Source organism: Thermobia domestica, chromosome 12 (assembly GCF_964235325.1).
Source record: "Thermobia domestica chromosome 12, izTheDome1.hap1.1, whole genome shotgun sequence".
In the NCBI taxonomy this organism is placed as follows: Eukaryota; Metazoa; Arthropoda; class Insecta; order Zygentoma; family Lepismatidae; genus Thermobia; species Thermobia domestica.
This window is the reverse complement of record NC_137465.1, coordinates 113,181,196-113,206,775: the sequence shown is the minus strand read 5'-3', so window position 1 is coordinate 113,206,775 and position 25,580 is coordinate 113,181,196. Positions and strand designations below refer to the sequence as shown.

General features: G+C 34.4%; 1 protein-coding gene across 1 annotated transcript in view; it reads left to right on the top strand.

Moving 5' to 3' along the window:
* LOC145666078 (limbic system-associated membrane protein-like) overlaps window positions 1–25,580 on the top strand; it is a 743,072-nt gene that overhangs the window by 43,239 nt on the left and 674,253 nt on the right. The window lies entirely within an intron of this gene.

The following is a 25,580-nucleotide window of genomic DNA, read 5'->3' as shown; positions in this document are numbered from 1 at the left end:
ATACTTTCACTCCAGACATATATTTAAGCATGTAGGTTTTACTTCTCGGTAAAAACTGCCTAAATCTGAATTAAATTTGGCGGACAGGTAACCCTTTTTCTAAGAAATAAAGATGGCCATGAGTGGCCAAGGAGAGGATCGATTCGGTTAGGATTGTACTTTATATCCCTGTAACTACTGGTCGGGTTTTAACGAAATTTAGTGAACAAATAGTCCACCGTCTAAAGAAAAATTGGCTATACCATGTAGCGGAGTTGGTCCAGGGACAGACTTGACTCGACAATAGATGCTATGTTCGACATCTTGGCACGCTGGGAAGTTCTGGATTTGATTCACCGACTATGTTCCGCTAGCTTTTGTGTAATACTTATGGTTATTCTTATATCAAAATTGAACTTTGTCGTTATCAAGTAATAAGCAGATATATCAGACGCAAACCAAAATTAGATTTGACACTCTTACTAATTCATAGATATACTATATCATTCCTCCACCTAAAAACATCCCCCTCTCTTCTACTCACTAAAACAACATGCTACAATTTTACAATTATTTGAGTCACACAACACTTTCTCTTCCCCTTTTTACTGTATATCGACACTAATTGGTCTTTGGAATCCAATACCCTAAGTATGTATATATATAAGTTCTGATATATGTTTTTAGTCGTAGGTATCAGTGTAGAGATGCGCTTTAATAGTAATAAATATTACGAAATTTGTGTAACAACCAGGTGGAAGAAAAGAAAGAAATAGCTAAATAAGTTGTATTACGTTGCATTGTTATGGTGTTTTGAAAGTGAAATCATTTCTACTTACTGTAATTGCTTTATTATGTTCTATTTTGTTTCTGAATTAGTTATATAGATATGTTGTGATATATATATGTATGTACTGCATAAGAAGAGATAATCTATTATTCATAATATTCATCTCATATAGTTATGTTAAATGTAAGTACTGTGGCCACCCCTCAATGGTAGCATGTGCACTGCCAAGCAATAATTCTGATACTGTTCACTCGAAGATGTGTTTCAGAGAAGCAATGTTAGAATGTTGCTTATAGCAGTCATCCGTCTTTAATTTGAAACACATCTAAATCAAGGAAAGGAAGTCTGGGTCATGAATAAGCTGTTCGTCTGATGCACATAATAACTTATTGAATATGTTTCTGGATTTATATTTAAATTGGACTTGTGATATTAACCTAATGTAATTTAATCTATTGTGATAGTAATACGTCACCACATCTACAATAATTAAACTATATCAATTAAAGTAAAGCATGGCAGTAAAAATGAGAAAGTCGGGCGAGTTTTATCAAGTCAGTCCGTAGCAACGAGGTGGGTAAATAAACAAAAAAAATAAATAAATAAATAAAATAAAATAAAATAAAGAGAATCACGCTAAATGTGGAGGATATTTGCTGCTAACTAATGACACGATATGTAACTTCAAACATTCTAGTTTAATATAGTTCTTCAATCATAGAAAATGGGAAATGGATATCAACCGTTAAAGTCACCTCTATCCGTTAAAATATTAATGGATTGACTCCTTAGTGCACTCGATAAGCATGGCCGAGTAAACTAACTATTTATTGTAAGAAATTAAAAAAAAGAAAGTTTTTTCACGTGGAGAAGTATGCACCGTTAAATCCACTGTTACTCTTTAGTATGTTAAGAGATTGACTCCATTAACGAACTCGGTTGAGATAATTACTCTGGCTACCCTTTTATCATTCGATATACAGGGTGTTTCAAAACAACGCTGACAACGTTTGGGAGATGATTCTTAACACCAAGATAAGACAAAAAGTATAGACCAACTTGGGTGCAGAAATGCTTGCTTTCGGAGTTATAGGCTGCCGAAAACATGAAAAAATGAACTTTAAAGGTTCATAGCTCAAAAACTATGGAACCTACCGTAGTTGGGTCAAAACTTCGCTTAGGAAGTAGTATGTGCCCTATATAAATATCCGAGTTTCAGAATTATGCGGTACTTCTGCAACAATTTTTGTAGAGGTAGTTGGTGAGTACTTTAAATTATATGCCCGTAGCCAAACTCCTTCTATAATAACTGTTGCGTGAGTACCTTAGGATTCTGAAACATGTATTTTTGGATAGCGCACATATTAGTTTCTAAGTGAAGTCTTGACCCAACTACCGTAGGTCCCATAGTTTTGGAGCTGTGGACCTTTAAAGTTCTTATTTTTATGTTTTCGGCAGCCTATAAATCCGAAAGGAAGCGTTTGTGCATTCAGGTTGGTCTATACTTTTTGTATTATCTTGGTGTCACGAATGACATCACAAAGGTTGTCGGTGTTGTTTTGAAACACCCTGTATAAGTATAAGAGCCCTTACATTCGAGACAGGTCAGTGGTGCGGTCCGTTGTCAGAGTAGAAGTAGAGGGCAGCAATAAGCCGTGACCTAAGAACATAGAGGAAATTATGTGATCAGTAACCCATTCTGACCACTTTTACAATCCATTTGTCAGAGGCTGAGCGAATCCTGAGCCACATTTAAACGAGAATAGAACAAAAGAATAAATGTATTGTAAACGTTTGGTTCAAATGTAAACACCTTACTAACTATCACAATTATTTAGTTTAACGTCCAACGTTTACACACCGACCCTAAGGCAGACAGTGTTGATGACATGGATAATAATAGTGAAATTACGAAAGCGGCAGGAAACAGGAGAACAACGAGAAAACACACGAATTTGTTGTTTGTGCATTAGAAAGCCCACCTGGCGGGAACTGGGATCGAACTAGATACCCCATGCGACAGAGTTGAGAACTCTACATGGCTGCAATTACTTCATCCCAATTTCATTTCGCATATAGGACGAAAATGTATTTTTATACATGAATGTGTTCCACAGTGTCGTTAGCAAAGCAAAAAAAAAAAAAAAAAAAAGACGGTTCTTCTTCATTTGATAATAGTTCCTACTGCGTAGGATTGCAATCCACGATAGACGAAGTGATTTTGCAAGTGATGATACATCAACCAACAACGAAACCCCACAGAATGTTAATGAATTGAATAGTTTGAACACATTAACTATCGTCATTTAATTTTTTGCAAATTAAAAGTCAGTGATAAGGACAAGAACAGTACATATCGTAAACGATGAACGAAATTCATCTGGTCTTTACAAAAGTTGACGTTACCTCTTGATGAGCTTAGTTAGCATACAAAATATTATGTGTGTAAGTTTAAGTTTCAAAGTTATGGGTCACCGATCATGCAGTTTGGGACTTAGTCAAAATTTTGACTGAATGTTTCTCTTAGTGTTATTTAGAGCAGAAATATATATAACAAATCTGATCTGTTAATTGGAAGATAAGAAAGTAAATAATCGGATGATTTATGGGCTATGTTGTAAATGCAGGATGAATTTATAATAAAGATTGGTAAAAAGAGTCAAGGAAAGACATTTCTTTTCGTAATAGGGAAGCGTATTACTCATTTTACCTTTGAATATCTTCAAGGATTGGGCCTTTCTTCTTATTATACGGAATAGATAACTTCGCAAATTGATTTTGTAATTTGCGAATTGTTAGGATTTGATTGATTTTATAATTTTATCGTTACTCATCACGGTAAACGTTGCGACTAGATAGAAACAAACTATTTTCTAGAGATTTTGATTCCGTAAAGTTTCTCATCTGGTAAAGATATACAATAAGAAAGTAAAAAAGTAAGAAAATAAAAATACTTTTAAAAATAAGTGGTAATTTACTCATAAGAACTATACTAGTACTAGTAAGTAACAAATTGCATAATAAGATGAGAACACGCATGCAATTCAACGTTAGTTATTATTATATAATTCTGCATTAGATTTTTCTTTTTGTATATTGCGGTGTTTACATCTACTGGTTTCATTTTGAACGCATTGTACATTATAATGAATAAACTGTTTGTTGTGCATCATGGAACCTTTCAATGCATTAACATTTTGATAAATAAAAAGTCATATCTCCCCTTAACAATACCATAAGTACAGGGCGTTTCAAAATGAATATCGGGGGTTATTACAATCCACTTACAGTTATAAATAAATTAAATGAAAGAACTATTAGAATCAAATGAATGAAACATTTTGAACGTACAAATGCGCATGCACTGTTTTCTCTGTCTGCCGTTAGTAAACGCTTAGTAGCAAAAATGGCAGCTAGTGAGCACAAAGCTTTTTGTAGTGTTTTACATTTTGCAAAGACTGAATCTGCATGTACAGTGCAAACGTCTGTGTGGAGAATTTTAACGAGACACTTAAAACAACGTCCTTATCATTTGCAATTGCTACAAACTCTAAAGCCTACAGACTATGGTTTAGGTGCCAACTTTGCAAATGAAATGTTGCTGCATGACGATGAAGATTTTTCTGAATCGTATCATCTTCAGTGTTGAATCGACATTTCACCTAAGCGACGATATAGTCATTGATAATGTCCGCATCTGGGAGTCAGTAAATCCCCACGAAATAATACAGTTGCAACGAGACTCCCTTAAATTGAATGTGTTTTGTGTCATATCCCGGCGGAAAGTTTATAAACCTTTTTCGCCTATCAACTCGATGTGCCGTGTGACGAATGAATCTCACATTGAACACTTGTAGCAAAGTCTGTTTGAAAGTTTCTCTTCCATTTGATGTGTTATTTATAATAAATACTACAAAGCCTTTAAACCCTGATATTAATTTTGAAACACCCTGTATTTAATTCGTTACATAGGAAATTTCTACCATTTGGAGTATGATAAATGGAATAAGTAAATTGTAAAATGAAGATCCTAAATCTTTAGCATGAGAAGTACAATATACTTTTGTATGTAATACTTCACGGCACATTATTTTATTAGGTGTTCTGCAAGGTCTCATACTTGGACAAGTTTATTAAGCTTTAGGAAATGTCAAACAATAATACTCTAAAATGCTGAAGATGCTTATATCATTTGAACCTTCAATACAGCAACGCATCAATTCATTCTCGTAGGAAACGCTCATCAAGTGGAGATACAGCGGCAGCCAGTTAGAGAATAGTATTGTTGACGTATTCGCACCACAGCATCGTTGCCGTCTAAAAGAACAATTCAATGTAGAGTTCATGTGATCGAGTTAATGCTCAGCCGGTTGATTTTTTTGTACTTGTTTTAAGCAAAACTTTTCCGAAAGTGATCACTTCCAGGTAAAAGTGACAAAATATATGTTTTCCAACTAAGAAATCTGTCATTCTTCAGCATGAGACATGGTTCATGTTACTGTTTTACCAAAAAAGTAAAGTATAATCAATGGTTGATCTTAGCTGCAAGGCAATTTACAAATTCTTGCCTTACATTACGCTTTCAGGGTAAAAAAAAAGTACGTGGTGCTTTTCTATAATCGTTCAACAATGTACAGTATTAGGTCAATATCTAGAAATAGGAACATATTTTATTTCCATTGAGCAGGGGTAAAAGTGAATCTCAAAAGGTAGGGAGACGCATTACGTTTCCTGTATCCCATGCTTATTTTTGCCCATTGTAATTTTCTAGGAAGCGGGGGAACCCATAAATATTTTTTTGGCAGTGGGGTAACGGTGTCTCCTCGCGTTTCCCCTCACTTTTACCGCTGTCATTGAGAACAGGGGAAAGTATGGTGCACAGCTAACATTTGATTTTACCCAACAACAGTCGTAGCTTCACTCGCATTCTACTTTTTGATGCTTCCTCCCACCCCCTGTCCCCCATCTCCAAAAATATTTACTGCGTACTCCCGGTTCCTAAAATATTACAATGAGTAAAGATAGGCAGGGGGACGGTGTGACTTCGTACCGCTACCTATCGTCCCCCTACCTTTTCAGATCCACTTTTATCCCTGTTTAAGACAATCAGTTTAATCTCTAAATAAATAAAAAGAAATCGATAAATAAAATTAAGTAACGTTCTCTATTGACGTGCAAAGAGATTGTGTATTTTAATTATTTCGTTATCCGTTAAACAAGTATTTTATAATGAAAACAACGGAGGGAGTGAAACCTCTATTAAGAAATTTTCTTAACGTTAGTATTGCAGTATAAGTGACACTTTACTTTATTTCTTGAGAAGTAGTGGTTCAGAGGGCAGTATTGTAAATAGAGTAGGCATTTAATAAATAAAAGAGCCACTATTTTAACATATTATTATCATTGTTATTTAGATAGTTAAAATATTGCATAAATAGACTTTTCTTCAGACTACATTTTCACTTTGGTAGTAATTCGTATAACAATAATCTCGAAATATAAAAGAAGTCCTGAATAACTTACTGATCAAAGAAGCCTAGACCAAACTGCTTATGCTAGAAACCTGAAATTTGGACAGCACATAATCGTGAGGGAAAAAGACACTGATGAAGGATTTGAAGAAATTCAACACAAAAGAGAGTTAAATGAAGGTTGCAAGTTCTGTAATAACATGTCAATATCGCTTAATCCATTAATGTAAGAGTTATAAAAGTCAGTATTTGAAATTTTCATTAAAAATAATTAAACACATGGTGTAGCGATTTTTTATATTTCACCTTGAAAGAAAGAAATAAGTGTATGTGGATGGCTCACTAAAATGCTCGTATTCATGGACGCCCACAGAGGGGGCAAGAGAGAGCAATTGCCCCTTCCTGGATTTTCGAAAAAGGTTAACATTTATAGGCTCTTCTGATGACAATAGTATACTTTTAAAATCAACATTCACTAAATGATTAGAGTAACAAAATTTAGTCAAACACATCCCCAAGATTTTAATCTACTTCTCTCTCCCATGTGATGTTTCATATTTTTTCAGTAATAATTATATTCAACCTGATGCTGCATGCAATCCTAAGGATTTTAAATGATGGTATCCGTCAGTTGAGTTGAAAAGATAATTTCGCTCTTTGTTGTTTCTTTTGCTGACGTGGTGCTGATATCAATGAAGTTTTGTTTTGTTGGGTTTCATTCTAGCAATTATGTGTGTGTTTGTGTGTCTTGCCCCCCTCCTCTTGGAAAATGTCCTGCGGCCGCCCATGCTCATCGAACTTAGAAAAAATGAAAATAATTTTTTAATTTAACGTCCCACGATTATATGCTTTAGGCTAATGGAAATGGATGGTTAAAGCAAGTAAATAATAAGGGAACAAATAGTGGAGTGATATTATAGAAGAAAACAAGAGTATCCCGAGAAAATTCATGGACACGATGTTATCCACCTCAAATTTACTTAGCCGAAGATGGAACCAGGGACCCCACGCAGCAGAGGTAAGCACTTTTCATTGAGGTACCGTGCAAGACTTCGAGTTCAGACGAATTCTAAATTATTAACTCCGGGAAAAGGACGCAAATTGTTGCCTCTAGCTACATGTGGAAGCATTTTCTAGTATTAGACTTCTGATAACTACCTGCAAATAAAACTCTAAGGTAAAAAAAACGAAGAATAAATTAATCTAGATCTATTACTGTATAGATAATCATTCTGTCTAAGACCTTTCATCGTTACAGTTCATTACAGTTACCTAGTATCGAGGGTATATTTTATCATTGTATCGAAACTATATGTATTCCTCCGCATATTGAACCCGATTCTCTCGCACGAGAAGCAAGAACGCTAGTTGTTTACACAGCTCCTCGAGGGAAAACCACAACAAAGATCAAAGATAAACAAATTTGTTATGTCTAAAAAATTACATAAACATGTAAATAGGAAAACGTGTGTTTTAATTTTAAGAAAATCAATCTAATGAACGAATAATTTGCTAATCCTGATATGATTTTTTATTATTTTTTTTTGTAGCACCTATCATATATGTATATAGCAACACAGTTTACCATTACGGCTTGCAATGACCATTGAGTCGTTATTGGAAAATGGATCACGTGTTCGTTCAATATGGCGTCAATTGGCAAATCTAGATGGATCATGGTTATCTGTAATGAATGGAAATGAACACACACATATATCTTTCTGGATCTACGGTGAGGCTAATCATGAAATCTCCCTTGCTTTCCGCTTACCCATAACTCAACGCTTTGGGTCAATAATTATGAACTTTGCACCCCGCTCTGATATTGTGGGTGTGTTTGTCACCAGATGCTCGTACTTCCTCCGCGATTCATATTACGTTTCCTATGTTTAGCCTTTCCCCATCCACACCTCATAATATTCCATATTCATTTGACAAAAGCGATAGTTTATGCTGCCTGTGATTTTATGATATGGTCACTAAATGCTAACCTTTATAACTATGGACGAAATAACATGAGCGAAAGTTTCTTGCTCTTCATTGTTTTTTCTCATTTTTTGCAAATAAACCAATATACCTAACAAGAAACGACATAGTAATTTTACATTTAGTATGGCAATACGGCATATAATAAAATAGATCGTGTAATACCCAGGAAAATATACAGTTTCTTGGCCAAAACTCTGAGGTGATCTATATATTTCCGTCAGATTACCCAAACTATTGTACAATTAAAGAAAGCTGGCGTCTTACAGCTACATATGCTTTAAACAAAACAAAGAGAAATGTTGTTCACTAATCACTACAGTATTCTCTGGCGCTTACTGTAAGCATACAAGGTCACTGCCAGCGCTGTTGTCGATAGTTAACTATTAAATATTCCACGTACTATAATTGTAGTTATTTGTAAATTAAATGCTACAAATCTTCCTATAATGTTACTACAATTATAGAATTATGACTTATTAAAAGTTCTAAGTTTGTCACAATGCTTATATCTGTAACGACAAAAGTGTCTTCAACATACAACACGTTCTGTCAAACTGTAAGACGCCAGCTTTCCTTCACCGCCCAGTAAGCAATGGTACATCTGCTTAATATTTGAATGCACGATCGTAAGGGAAATAAAGATGCAATCGGCAGTATTGCTTTTATTCAATGTCATTTGACTATTTTCAGTAAAATAAACATACTGGAAAACACCTGGAAACAGTCATAAATTTATGGTTTATTTATCAAAATTCCAATACGTAATTCATTTTCTAAATTTTGTGAAACCAATCAGTTTGCACCCTTTTTAAACTTTATTTTTCTGATGACTTGTAGCTTGTCAGCTCCTCACTATATCTCTGAATTAAACTGGTGAAATTCTAAATTAAGCAGAGATTAAATTTTCTTTAAATCGGTGCATTCCAGTAGTGATTATTAACATTCTAATTATCGTAGTACTTTGTGCATAGAGTATGGCTGGACTTTTGTGAAAGTATGTTGATCAGAATGTTTTGGTAGCTTTTTGTTTGTTGGAAATAACAAAGAGTTGATGTATTCATACAAATGTATAGTTGACATCATTTGATTAGGAATTTGACTCGAATAAACTAGTGACGTAGAGAGTTGTAGAAGTAATCTTCTCTCTTCCTCCTTACTAATTTTGGTAGGTCTATACGTAGAGAATTTCGCGGCCCAAATATCGCCGCTGAAAATCCTGCAGGCCAAGATTTCGCGTAGCCTAAACATCGCCGCCCAAAATCTATCGTGCCAAAATCTTGGCTGAGTCTTCGCGGACCAAAATCTCGTTATTAAAATTTACTCAATGAGTTTTCAAACAATTCCATATTGCATAATAATAATAGTGTTAAAAAGATGAATAAGAAGAAGATGAAACATTTAATTAACATGAAACCGAAAACGAGGTTTACACCAGATGTAAATGTAAGGATGTTTGGTAAGGATGTTGTGAGATTTATGTTATAAATTCAGAATATACCTAGATAAAATGAATAAAAATTAACTTGGATTAAACAATATCAAATTTTCTTCTTTTTGCTCAGCGTATTAACTTTGTGATTCAAAATGGTGAGTTCTAAAATTTTGATCGAGCAACAATCAATGATGGCAATAAATGTATATGGTTTTACATCTCAATGCAGTAGAGTATGTTCTGTCTATATAAATAAAACTAAATAAAACGATGTTTAACAGTTAACTTTCCCTAATATTCCGCTGCAACGATTATGCTGATTGGTGGTACGTGAATGAACCCTATCCAATTTAGATTTTCATCATATTTTCGGCAAAGTGGGTTAAGAGGCAAGAAGGTGACATGTAAAGATAATCAAAGACAATTATTATAGTGTACAATTAATCGCTTTCAGGATCGCTGAGATGAATAGTGATACTTTTAATGTCATTTATGTCTAAATTCTTCGCTCATCAACATAGGGGGTGAGGGGTTTGGTGGGAAGAAGTGACATAAAATAATATACTCCATAACGACCCATATTAGTGTCTAATTAATAGTTTTCGAGATTGCTAAGGTTACCAGTGACACTATCGAAGCCGTTTAAGTCCAAATTCATCCCCCGTCATGATCGGATAAGAGAGGTCGGATAGAAAGAGGATGACATGTTGATATAATCGAAAACGACCGATATTAGTATCGAGATCAATGAGATGAATAGTGACACTTTCGATACTATTTGAGTTCAAACTCGTTCCTTCCTCCACTTAGATTTCACATTTCGCAAACTTTCGTCATGTGTCCAGCCTAGAATCCAAGGAGAGAATTTGTACAGAATTTCAAAGCTCTACACCTTTCGGAAATCTGTTGATGAATGAGTAGTGGATTTAGTTATAGTGAAGTCACCTACGCTTATATCTTTCATAAAATGCCAAAATTATTGTTAAATTTATATCATCTTAAAATCTTTATTAAACCTCATTCCACTCATTAATTCAATTTCAGAAATGTTTACCTTTGTTGTAGATTTGTCAGAAAAGTAATTGTAAAATAACTTAAATCGTAATAAACAACAGACTAGGATTTCTTTATGCATCACGTCACATCCTTTTGATTTCACCATGAACAAGCCTCTGAAAGGCAAACAACCATGTGCAACATTCCTGCCATTACAAATCCATTGGAGCAGACCTACAGTGAACACCAAGTTAAATGCATCGCCACATCAACCAGTTTGGAGCAAAGGATTGTCACCAGGCCGGTCGTCAGTCAGAACCTGTGGAAGGATATAATCGTAGAAACAGTCCAGGTCACCATTAAGTTATCATCGTTTGAGTTAAACTACAAGCATTTATTAGTCACCTTTGGGATTTTGACGGGACAGGAAGTCCAATCGTCAAGATCGTTGCTGGTTTATTACATTTGCGCCAGAACAGTCATGCATCAGCTTAGTACAACAACAGCAACGCTGGAAAATAGTGGATTCAAAGAAGGTAACTGCTCTTTCCTATCCTATCCAAAAGTTAAATCCCTTCTTCTCATTTTTCTTCTTTCACCTTCTACCTTATCTAGCCTACATTTCATTATTTTTTAACCGTTGAATTTTATATTTATTCGTCTGAAGCATAATACTTATAATTCCAGTTGCAGTGAGAGTGTCAATTACCATCCTCAGCATTCATTTCTATACTCTAAAGAATCCTATAGTAATTTGTGATTAATTTATGAGTCAACATCTGAGCTACTCAAGCTGATAATCCACGTCGTAGAGATTTAGCTGGGTTTCTCTCTCTTTATTTCCTATTAAGGTTTTAATTAATTTCCCACCCTAGTCTTCCTATTTGTAAATACAAATTTGCTCATAAAAATAGTAACTCTAATTTGAATTGATTTTCTATTCAATTATTTAGAACAGTGATCGCCAAACCGTGTATCGCAAGCTGCTACATAGTAGCTCCCGGGGACGTTTAAGGTAGATCACGTTATGCAAGACTTCAAATTTACTAGGAATGTAAGTACATAGGCAATAAACAACTGAAAGACTTTTTTTTCAAACAAAGTTGGTAGTTCTTTTTGCTGTTTGCTCACAGTAGCATTTAAAATCGATACGTTAGCTCAAGAGTTTCATAAGTTCGGCCTCCGCTAGTTTAGAATATTCTATATTGAATAAATTGCTGTAGTGAGATTTTGAAGAGTGAGCTTTTGGCCAGGTGACGTTATGGCAACAAGGTTTTGACCAGTTCAAGGTTTAGTCCAAGAGAATCTGGCTGCGAGGTTTCGTATCCAAACTGTGCTAGATTAAAAAAAAAAAAGAATCTATGAACGGTAAATCTATCATTTATTTCTTTATTGTAACTTCATTCTCCGAAAATTTTAACTATGTGGATGATTAGATTCTACTGAAGAAACGTTTACACTATATTTTGTCAAAATCAAATATTTTTAAGTAGTGCATACTTCTAAATTGTTCTGTATGTATTTGTGCAAACTTGCAATTTGTAGTGGACTTTACGTCCCGTTACCCCTAATTATTCTTTCTGTATTGTAACACCGAAACAATGGAATTATTTGGAAGGCTTGAGAAAGATACATATTGTGTTTACTGAAAATCAGGTAAATTTTTCGGGAGTCATCGTATGAAGATATACTTAGAGTTGAACATACCTAGGTACAAATGTAGATTGAATTAAACTGTAGAAGCTCGCTTTCATCACCTTAACAAATAAGTTCTGATTTCGGCATGACTTTATATAGAAAGTTCAAGTTGGAATGCATTGATTGCACTTACCATCAACACCATTGATACTTAGAACTAATATATTTCGTAAAGATTCAGGTAAATAACTGTATCCTGGTATAAAGAAGTATCTGATTTTATCCCAGGTTGCTTTAAGCTATGGCCGTCTATTTTGTCTTTTACTGTACTTCTACCTTTTGTTCTAACTTCACTAATTTTACTTTTCTTCTATCACCTTTTACTTCTACTTTTCATTAATTTTTCTTCTCTTCCACTTAAAGCTCATTCTTTTTTCTCATAGTTTTCCCCAATAGTCTTAGGAACTATTTTAGGTAATTAAAATAAAACTGTCCCTAAGATATAAAAAGATCCGGAGGTATTAGAATAATTCAATATAAGGAAAACTCAAATTTCTTTTTCGACCACATGGAGATAATTTCTAATGAATAGAAAAACAATGTTGCATTTTAGAATTTTTCTGTATTTGCATCTATGAATTATAAATTGTTGATGAATCTGTAAAATATGTTAATGAATGTTAATAGAATTCATTTTGTTAATAGTATCTATCTATCTGGGTTCCCAACCTGGTACAAAGTGTTATGACTTCAAATAGCACTAGACGTCTAGACATTAGCATATGATTGCTGACATCGAAGTGTTCCTAATCATGAGACAGATTCCACTTCGTTTTCGAAAAGGTAGGCGTCAAAGTATGAAGTCATTTAACTCCGCACAATAGAACGTATATCTACGTGCGTCATAGAGCCAAAACACAGAAGTTATCTCGAAGCATATTCTTAATTTAGAGAGTGATCTTTGTTCTGTGTAATGTCCACCTTACCCAACAACCATGTTAAGAAGATTTAAAGAAAGTCGTGTAATACAAAAATCTGATAATTTCTTAAAAATAATTAAATGGTTAATCGTATTTCTTTCTTGTAAAACATTAGGAATTGAAATGAAATAACATCTTTACTTTTGAATCTCACAGTTATTCTCTGTCGACTAGAGGAGATGGATGATTAGTAGACGGGAATGATAAGCAAGAATTCGTGTTATATGAACTTGAAAGAGAAAATAATTCCTATAAATCTTAGGACAGAATTATCCGCAAATAATTAAAATGGTTAGGGATCGAACTAGGGACCTTTCACATCAGAAACGAGTGCTCTTTTACAATCGTGTTCATGGGGCACATTTGGAAGACACTACAAAACTACAAGTCATGTTTAATGAAATTCCGGTAATTATTAGGAACGTTGGTGGCATTTCTTTTAAAAAGATGTGGTGTATTCACTTTTTTGTTTCTGAGAAAAGGATTCAATAGGGGTAATTTTACGTATACGACAATACACATTATATTCCATTAAAATCAAACAATTTTAATTAAACTTATTTTGAAATATATATTCTTTTGAAATTGATGTGAATTCAAAACTTATTCTTGACCTACCTCAACCTCAAACATTGGTGTGACTCGAATTATCTTTAATGAAAATATACACCATAGTACATCGCATTCGAGTACTTTCCATTAAAAAATTTTTCTTAAATATATAAGAGAACAGAGTATGTGAAAATTATCCATTTTACCCCTCATATCTTTGACCAATTTGAACTCTATTCAATGGGTACTATTGAAAATCGTAAAGCAAATATAGATTGTACAGCGTGAAATTGAATTCTTTTTGTTAGCATTATCTTGTAGATCTATAATTACTTTCTTTTTATGTGCATATTCACAAACTTGCAACGTGGAAGTTAATTTTGTCTGTTTAACTACTTGATTACCATCGGATTTCAACTCGAAATAATTCATTTATTTCCTAGAGTGGAAAAACTCAAACACAAACTTTCATTAAAATGCGATAATTTACTAACGCTACTGTGAAAGATGTAGACGGACAGACAAATAAATATACAAATGAAGTTTTATTCGACTGGTAGAAACTCCCTTATGCATACTTCAATAATTGTATAACATGCAGCACATTGTTTCAGTCCCAACCCTCTTTTACCTAAGCACTACTTATGCTACTATAAGCTAGTATTTCCATTGTCTAATTTTGAGTTTCAGTAGTCAAGGATTTGTCTAATTTGTAACCGTTTGAGTAACGTCTTACGGAACATTAACAGCAAATCGAATTTTATACCGCAGAACTTCGTCCTCATTAATGGAGAAGGCTAGCAATTATGTATATATTCCACTAAGACATAATATTGATTTAAATGTCAAATACGAACATTAATTTCAGACACGAAAATCTGAAACTTGAACGAAACAATTAATCTTAATTTATCTATACCAGTAATAGCTAGACAAGTAGCTAAGATAGCCAACCGGAGTGAGTGAGTGAGTGCTGGGCTCTGCTAGTGGGATATTGATTTCGCCTCTTTGTTGAGTAAGAGCTCCACGCATCAGTGCTGCTGGCTACAGGAGAAAAAGAGTCCTTTTTCAAAAGAGTAGGTCCATCTGTTGAAGCTATCCCTTCTCTTGATCCTACTTTCACCAAAGGCTTTTATGTGGATGTAACGATTCTTTTAAATTTCTGTAGTGCCCTCAGTATACAAACCACCGAGTTTAGTTCACGTAATCTCATTGTGGTGCATAAAGGGTGTAAAGATATACAGTGTCTAATACAATTTCAATTACAACCTTTGGAAGATGATTGTACACAGAGGAAATACAAAAGAAATTTAAAAAGTTAAAAAGTCCTTTGTTATGAACTATGTGCCTGACACTAGAAAGCACTAATATTATCAAGCTTCAAGTAAAAGGTGCAGTTTTTGTGGGGCTGAACTATTTTTATTTTCGAGCGATAAAAGGAGAGGAAAAAAGTATGATAGTCGTGAAGAAAATTCGAAATCGAGAAGTGAAAGGATTTATAAAGCTTAATAGCAACAACATCCAGACAAGTTATTTTCTGAAATCTACCTGACTATTCGTTCGTCCTGGTTATGCAATCCGCCTAGAAGTCATACCGTTAAACGCGGCGAAATCCATTTTTAAACTTAATATTTTTTATATGATTCAGGAGTAGAAAAGGTTAAATTTTAATAACTACCCTATATCTATCTATCCTACATAACGCAACCTTGCGAGCATATTAACTTCAATAACTGGGATTGGATTTCAATGACATTTTGCTGGTACATTGAGTTCCTTAATACCACGGTCCAGTTAGGCTATGGGTGTCGTGGATGCCAGTGGAAGCTAACCCCCTCTCCCTTATAGACGTAACAATGATCATGGAGCTAGAAAGATGGAACAAACGGCACTCGAAAGCTTTTGTACAACTGAACGCAAAGGAAAGCAGGTCTAATTGCTGAACCATGCGTAGTGTTTGAGATCTAGCATGAAAAAGTACCAAAACGTTTTAAATTTTTCCGGGCTACGACCATCGTCACGCGCGTGCTTTCTTCGCATTTAATCATGTCCTCACTATTTTATCCATGTAATATCAGTCCTGATTTTTTTGCAATAGTTTATTTACATACAGAATTACTTTGTGGCCTAAGCAGCAATTTGTAGCACTTACCCCTCCTGAGGTATTACGCCCCCAAATTGGCATCAAAATCATAAACTTCAACTCTCGCCTCCCCATAAATCTACGGTGCCAGTAGTATCATAGCTGTGGATATTTCTGCAGACTCTTTACATGCAATAGTATTCAGCAAAAACTTATGAACCCCCCACTTTATGTCATTCCAACATATAGCCCCTTTAAATGTGTAATGTTTTGTACTCTTCTGGTAATTTCATGTATTGGTTTGCAACTCTTATTTTTATTTAGAAGGAAGAGCATATATTCTCCTTGTACCTCAGTCTCTCCTCTAAACATTCGTTTTTCTTTGGTGTTCGTCTGATTCGTACGTCCTCAGCAATTGTAGTTTCCGTACATCCTTGCAAATGCAAAAATTGGCACTCCACTGACAACAAAGACGGCTGCCATTCAGGAACACCTGTACATACGGCAATGTGAATAGTGTTATTGACCTTCTCATACACAAAGTTCATCATGCTTAAATTTCTATAATTTTCGGAGATGGTGGAGCAACCACTTTCACCAATTTTGGACCACTTCAGATCAATTGATTCTTATGTATGTAACTCTCTTTAAGGTTCTGGTAGTAATAATAAAAATACTAATAATTTCTCCAAAGTTGTAATTTTATTTAATTTTCGGGAATAAATTCTGTTCGGACAATATTCCCAAAAACTACTCATGTAGTGTCCTTCCTATTTTATAAATAAATGTTTCATTAAGAACTCTCAAATATAGTGTAAGTCTAAACAATTTAGGCGTCTAACTCATCCGGTAGAGATCAAACTTGACATGATGGTAGGCAGTGGTTTGCCACTCAGTATGTAAATTAATTATTATAATTTGAAGGTTTTCGGCTCTAATTTATGAACTCTCAAATTTTGAGTCACATTTTCGAACAGAAAGAGAAAAGAGTTCATCGAATCTGAATCAAACATCGAACTCGATCTGCTATTATAATCATTAAGCTCTGAATCAATACATTAAGTATAATATAAACATAATAATGATTAAAATTCAATCTTAATCAGAAAAAAGAATAATTAAGGACGATGTTTATGAATACGCATATTATGTATATATATATATATATATATATATATATATATAGAGAGAGAGAGAGAGAGAGAGAGACCTATATAAAGTTGAACTTTAAAAACAGGTTATTTTCGTTTCAGTTTGTAAGATATTAGTAATGAGTAAACTATAATACGAAATATAAGCTATAACGTAAATGACATCCTATGTCCGAGCTACGTATTACTTACAAGAGCTGTCTGGTTGACCATAACATCTAGTAGCATAGTAACTTAGTTTAATAAACATCCAGTAGATAAGTTTTCTGCAATCGGTGTCTCGCGTTGCACTGATGTTCCCCGCAAGATGAAAGGATTGACTCGAACTTTTACATATTGTAAGAAATTAATTGTGTAGTTATTATTATTTTTATCCCAGCTACTGCTTCATATGCTTAAATAATATATTATTCTCTAAAGTATTTTATTTTAGGAACAGTTTTTTCATCAGTTATTGCATCAAAATATATTATTACAAATAGTGTCTCAAAAGTCCACTAACATAGGGTAACTCTGTTGTTATCAGAATTAAAATAAAATGTAAGAGTAGAAACCATCTCAAATATAATGTTTTCAATTTAAAATGAAGGATTTTTTTTTTAAATCGGTTGAGCCGTTTGGTTTGTACATTCTTTATGCGCCCAATGCTAAACGAAAACGCAACATTGCCGTTTACCTGGGGTTGAGGGGAGGGAAGGATGGGACACAAAGTGGACAAATTTTGTAAGACTATGATGAATGTGGGCATGCTTGAAATGGGGGCTGGCTATCGACACCCTAGCATAACAGACGGTAATTTCATTCACCTATGTTGTGAATGTAGGTAAATGGCAACGTTGCATCTTCATTTAATAATGGGCGCATAAAGATTGTACAGCCCAAATGGCTCGTCCGATTTAAAAAAAAAAATCCTTCACTTCAGATTGAAAATTTCATATTTGGAGACGATTTCTCTCTCTCTCTCTCTCTCTCTATATATATATATATATATATATATATATATATATATATATATATATATATACGTAACTGCTACAGTACATGTTTCGAGAAAAGTAAAGGAACCTATCTAAAATATATAAGAGGGAGCAGTGGCCATTGGTTGAACTTTCACCTCTGGTGCAAGAGGCTTCTAGATCGATTTCAGTCCACCGCCGTGCCTAAAAGTTGTCTCGGAGTTATCCCGTTCCCTTCAACGTTCTCATTTCCCTTAATTATTTTGTAATCATTCACTTACATTAATGGTCCGTCTCAATCAGCCTGAATAGTGTATTTATAGGGCGTAAAACTTGAAATTTATTTTTTTTTTTTTTTAATTTCATAAGGTAGTCGAACTTGTCTTAAGGTCAACAATCCACACTGGTGATGATACGTTGGTATATAAGGAGATTGTGGCAATAGTCCTGAACTCAGAAGTATCTAGTGGAATGTAAGAAATTGTTCTCTCTGGTAACATAATCAGTCGCTGAGATAATTTCCAACTATGTATCTGAATAAATTAGTCATTTCGACGTTGACAGATATTAAAAACGTCAAAGTACGAAAGACTTTGTCAGAAAAATTGAGACTTGTATGTCAACGATTTCTCTACAAATCAACTGACTGACTGCAATTAAACAAACATAAGCATTACATTGAATGTATGAGTACAATAATCCCTATAATAAATGGCCACACTCTCAATCTTAGTCATCACACTAATTTCTAGCCACAAACAGTCAACGCTAACTAATGTCGCCAGCTCAGATAATGAGTGTTAAACTGTGCAAAGCACTTTATCGATTAAAATCTATTGCTGTGTATAACAAATACTGTAAATCTATATTCATAAAAATGAAAGTGAGTATGTGACTTCATATCTCTTGAACCACTTGACCGATCTTAATCAAATTTTCCTCATAGATGAGGATTGGGTCTGGGATAGTTTTTATAATTTCACTTTGATGGTACAACTTAGGGGAGGGGGGAGTATATACAAATGATCGAAAATCACCGGTATTAGTGCCGAATTCATAGTTTTCGGGGTCACTGAGATGAACAATGACACTTACGATGCTGGTTAAATAATAATTGAGCCATGCAACTTCGAGGAGAAGGAGGAGATAAATACAAATGATCGAAAATGACCGATATTATTGTCGAATCCATAGTTGTCGGTGTCGCTGGGACGTACAGTAACCGTTCCGATGCAGTTTAAATCCAAATCATCGCTTTATATCCAAAACGAAACGTATTCTCTCCGTGCGAGGAACGGGTATTCTGTTAGTAACTGCATAAATATGGGATGAAGTTTGGAGTAGCTTGTGAAGAAACTATAAAATAAATAAATGTAAATAATTAGAGCATTAATTAACCACAATTTTAACCTATAATGCACAGCAGGCCAAAGGCCCGAACGTAACAAGTAATTTATTTTAATAGTAATAGAAAGTATATATTCTACAGTAAAATGACTTCTTATATATGGAGAATATAATCCGCAGCACTAATAAATTTTAATTCATTTTCATAACTTATTAGGAAATATACGATTCCATTTATTATTATTATTATTATTATTATTATTATTATTATTATTATTATTATTATTATTATTATTATTATTATTATTAGTAGTAGTAGTAGTAGTAGTAGTAGTAGTAGTTGTTGTTGTTGTTGTAGTAAACGTAATATTATTAATAGTAACAATAACAATAACAGGCTAATAACAGTCCACATTTATATTAAAGGGTCGAATAATATGTTTTGAGAGGAATAGCATATTGGTGTGTGACGTTGTGTCATAGAAAAGTATACTATGCCGTGAGTAGAAAAAGATGCCAGAACACTGCAATAGCTCATAGATGGTAGGAAAAGAACTTCTCATACTGAATCTCAAATAACCTACTCAGGAAAAAACGTATATATAAATTCTGATATGTATATATTGTAAATACAATGACCGTTACACATAATTCCCAACGTTCTGAATTATTGTAGATCGTATTAGGTAGTCGAAGAATGTATTTCTCTAAGAATTGTAGAGCACGGTGGCTCACTGGAAGATTTCTCACTCAGCTGCGAGGACTAGTTGTCCATGTGAGTTTGTACTGAACAACATCTGTTCGCTGGTTTCCTCTGTTCTTCCATTCTCTCCCACATTCTCATCCTACCATTTTTCATAATCATTCACTTGAATTTATCACCTGTCTCCTTTAGTTGAAAGGTATAACAGTGAAATGTGAAATTAAAGATGTTTCGTGTTTCTTTTGTTTTCGTACTGCTTCGTATAAAGCAATTAGTATTTTTTTTTTTTTTGAGTACATAGTCTTAAGATTAATTTTTCCACACATTGTAGGTTTTCTAATCCACAAAATTGTTATATTCTGTGTATATATATATATGTATATGTACATATGTATATATATACGTTTAAACTTACAGCTTGAACGTATCTTACTGATACATAGTCCACAATTTGTATTATTTACATTTATTTCTATTTTCTGGTAATTTTTCTTTTTCCACTGTATTAATGCTATCTTTATTTCAGTAAGTTTCAGGGATTGTATCACCTTCCATGTCTTGTACTGAAAATGGATATGAGGCCACATGGCCTTTGAGTATGGATTAACAAGATCCTTTATATGAGTGAAGGTTATGTCTTAAAATTTAATCACAGTAGCCTTCCCCACTTTCTTTCTTTGCTCCTCTACACTTGTTTTGACTTTCGTTGCTGCAGCTTTACCTGAAAAATGTACTATCGCAGCTGCTTGCTCCATATGGGTGGAGTTTATGTATGCGTGTAAAGCTGCGTCTCTTGTACGTTTTCCTGGGCATGTGCGCATAGTATGTACTGTATGTATGAGTGTGTGTGTGTGCGTGTTTGTAAGAGAGAGTTCATGTAATCTCAGAGATTAAGAAATACTGACGCGTATACTAGAAGGAAAGTGTTATGCACAAGCGACAAAAGAAAAGCAATATACATACAAGGTTTGAAAATAAACCGGATTCTCTTAAGAGTAGTACGCATTGCTAGTCCTACGAGATCTTGGTGTGTACCTTTTTCAACGATACCGTGCTATGATGGTTTTCGTTTTTTGGTTCTTATCCCATGAGATCCTTATTGTAGCATGCAATGCCACATTATTATACCCCCTGAGACACACATACACATTTACAATTATACATGTTACTACCAGTAATGCAGATACATCCAAACATCACTATCTACTTCAATATAACCTCCCTTAAAACACTTTAAAAGAAAAATTAGACAAGTCTTGTTTAGAATATAAGGTAAAAGATAAACTATCAAATAGCAGTTGACATTTGCTATACCCTTACTTAGGTCGTTTTGGCTTCATATTGGTTCTATGTATTTTGCAATATGTTATTTATCATCATACCTAACATTAAGGAAGGAAAATTTAATTCTTTTGCTGTTGTGATCCACTATGTATATAGTAATATAGTATTTTTTTACTACAACCTTAATAAGGGAGATATAATGCTTGCCAATTCCAAGTCGTATTAATTGTGGTAGAAGATTTTCGAACGGTCTTAACTTCTTCGAAATTGATTGTCAAAAGATTTTAGATTTTTTGCTCACATATTATAGTATTAAATGTATTTAAATTAAATTATATATAAGTATTTACTGTAATAAAGTTACACGATGTGCATACATACTGGTTGTTTTCCACTAACAAGGGAATCTATCCAACTCCTCGATGAGTACGCCATTGAGACGTGCACAAGTGGAATGACATGTTGAAAGATGAAAATATGCTTACTCCGACGATTTGAAACGTCGTTTAACATTAAGTATAATGAGTTTCCCCATAGCCCCTGAAAGTTATGTACTTTGGTCATACATGCCTTCGATGGGATATGAATCCGATATACTGGAACTTGTTTTCTCACGAAGACAAATGTCGAAAACTCAAGATGATAACTAAAGACTGGATTTTAAGGTGCAAAAATGTGGCAGAAAAAAGGGAATAGAAAGGTGCTGAAAAATCATTCATAAAGATGCAAAGAAAGGTGCTAATAGGATATCTTTATTAAGTGCTATAGTATATAGTTACATGAACATTCTTTATTCATTACACTAACAAATATTCTAACAAACAAGACAAATTTACAAACTAAAGATAATAACAGTCGGTGGTGATTGTGGTTTTTAGTACGTCATTGATGCGAATCGATGTCAACTGGAACTCGATACGCAATCGTAAGTTCCAAACGAACATGTTTACCCATGAAGAAAAGCGGCACGTTGAAACCACAACGCAAAAATGACTTTCTATTATTATTATTATTATTATTATTATTATTATTATTATTATTATTATTATTAGTAGTAGTAGTAGTAGTAGTAGTAGTAGTAGTAATAGTAGTAGTAGTAGTAGTAATAGTAGTAGTAGTAGTAGAAGTAGTAGTGGTAGTAGTTGTAGTAGCAGTAGTGGTAGTAGTAATAGTAGCATGATTAATATTATTATATTAGTAAAAATATGATGGGTAAAAATAATAATAATGAGAAGAAGAAGACAACAAGAAGAAGGCCACTTCCGGTTGGATTTCGGGAGTTCACATCCGGCCGGAAGTGGCCAAATCGGGATGAAAGTATATTCGTTGTTGTCTCCATCCGATCAGGCTTCCAAATATACAATTTGTTTTCCAATCTCACATCCGGTTTCGGTGATTAACAGGAGGTACATGCTGACCATTTTCAGTTGGAAGTGATCACTCGGACGTTGGGTCAACCTATACATATCCTTATGGCCTATACATATCTTTATGGCCTGGGAACCCACAATATGTGACCATTGTGACCATTGCGACCATTGCGACCATGCTGCTCTGTGACCATTTACGGTCCGAGATTTCCAACTAGAAATGAGATCAACCTGCGTATATTTGTGCTCATAATAGCCTGCCAACTCCGAATACATGGTTTGGCCAGCTCTTCGACCTCTCTGCCGCTCAGAAATCACATCCGGTTACATTCGATGAAGTTGTAGATAGCTCTCCGGGCCCACGTGCATTTGGCTGGAAACCCCAATGTCGCCTATTAGCTTGTTATTATTATTATTATTATTATTATGATTAGTAGTAGTAGTAGTAGTAGAAGTAGTAGTAATAGTAGTAGTGGTCGTAGTATGTCTTCGTCTTCTTGCCGATATGACGTCCGTGTGGGTTGAGGAGGCAAGCCAGCGATTTCAAGCTCCCGGCTTCGAATCCCGGTTGGGGTATGGTTGTTAGTGAATTTTCAAACCTCTTAGCAGTGCTAGAGGACAATCGAGACGGACCGAAGTCCTTCGTTACTGAACGGGTCCAATAATACGTTTGTTGTCGTCTTCTTCTTCTTTTCATTATTATTGTTAATATTTTCATAGAAAGCTATTTTTGCGTTATTGTTTCAGCGTGTCCCTTTTCTTCATCGGATAAACATGTCCGTTTGGAACTTACGATCGCATATCGTGTTCCATTTGACATCTATTCTCATCAATGACGTACAGAGACCACAATCACCACCGACTAGTATCATTAGAGAGCGGGTTTTAAGATGCAGCACCTTTTCTAAAAATGCGATTGTTATAACAACCAAAGTTGAAAATTTGTATTTCTGGGCATAAAACGAACTGAAATGAACGCACTTTGTTGCACCTTTTTCGGGAATGTTGCACCTTTTTTGCAATAAAATATAACCAGTTTCTGAAGACCGAGTAGTATGTGACGGTTTCTCAAGCCACAATATTGCGAAATTAAAGTTTTCCTTTTTAAACTACCGAGTTGGTTTTAACCACAATTTTATTACAAGAATGTTAAATGTTGTACAAGTTTGGGATTAAATAAAAAAAATGCAATTTATGTCCAATGTTTAAAGCCAAGATTTTAAGAATATTTGTTAGTGTAATGAATAAAGAATGTTCATGTAACTATATACTATAGCACTTAATAAAGATATCCTATTAGCACCTTTCTTTGCATTTTTATGAATGATTTTTCAGCACCTTTCTATTCATTTTTTTCTGCCACATTTTTGCACCTTAAAATCCAGTCTTTAGTTATCATCTTGAGTTTTCGACATTTGTCTTCGTGAGAAAACAAGTTCCAGTATATCAGATTCATATCCTATCCAAGGCATGTATGACCAGAGTACATAACTTTCAGAGGTTATGAGGAAACTTACTATACTTATTGTTGAACGACGTTTCAAATCGTCGGAGTAAGCATATTTCCATCTTTCAACATGTCCTTCCACTTGTGCAAGTTCCAATCGTTACTCATCGAGGAGTTGGATAGCTTCCCTTGTAAGTATTATTTGCACATTTTCACTTTGTCGATCGTTTGCCTTACTTAGAAAAAGTTCTGAGGGTGTCCATGGATGGATAGAATCTTATCTTATCTTTATGAGTTGAAAATTTTTAAAATAAATTAGCGGTTGGCGTTCGCACCTTTGCCGTGGAAACCCCCGGCTTAGATTCGGGACGGGAGCTTATGTGGTTCGGATTCTACGTTAATCCAGGTCCCGTCTCATATACCACGTAGCTTCGCTGCTGAAAAAGACGTTAAACACAAAATCAACTCAACTTTTAAAATAAAGCTAAATTTTGTCTTAACTAGGCATGGCTTATTATACAGCGTAATCACTCACATTCGAAAATTCAACCAGTTCCTCGATCTCTCGTAAAATATAAGAAAAATAGGAAATCAAACTTTAAAGATATGCCTCAAATAAAATATAATGTTGATCAAATGAGACTTGGATAATCAAAGACTTATTATACAACATTATTCTGTTGAAGTACGTATCACGTTATGCTTTTTAAATTGCTGAATAACTTACCTTCTCAAGAAAAATAATATTTGAGGACTTAATACACGCAGTAATGAGATAGATTTTTGCTTCAAGAAGAGAAGTAAACAGATCTGTGTTAGACGAATCGATATAAGACATTATAGGAAGGAAAATTTAATTTTTCAGAGCTCTAGTCTTAAATTAGCTCAAAAGAAGTGAAAGTTAATGTTTTCATCTTTTTTTCTCTTTTAGTCCTGTACCTTGTCAAAGTACGCACCACCACCTACGATCTCTCCCTCCCTCTTTTTTCTTTTTACCACAAAATGTAATGCTTTAAAAAATCCTGAGAAACGAAGAGAGAGGAAGAAGGTCAGTGTATTTTTCAAAGACAGAGTAAATTGGGGCAAATTTGTCGTCTGGGTCAACAACCCAAGTTTTCTTTCGCCCCCTTCCCATTTTCTATACTTCTTTCTCTCTCTCTCTCTCATTCCTTTTATGTTGATATTTTGTGCGGCGCCAAAGGGTGAAAAAGTATTTCGAAAACAGGTGGAAGGGGAAGGACCAAAGAGGAGTCTGATGTGTTTTTTCTTAGGGGGAAGGCGAATGGAATAGAGCTGAAAATTGAAAAAATCTAGTTAAGGAGCCCCTAAAGAGACGCCTAATGGGTATGGGTTCATCTTGTTAGCAGGTCTTTACATTAAATTTTCTCGCGTTGACGGAAATCGTGGCCAAA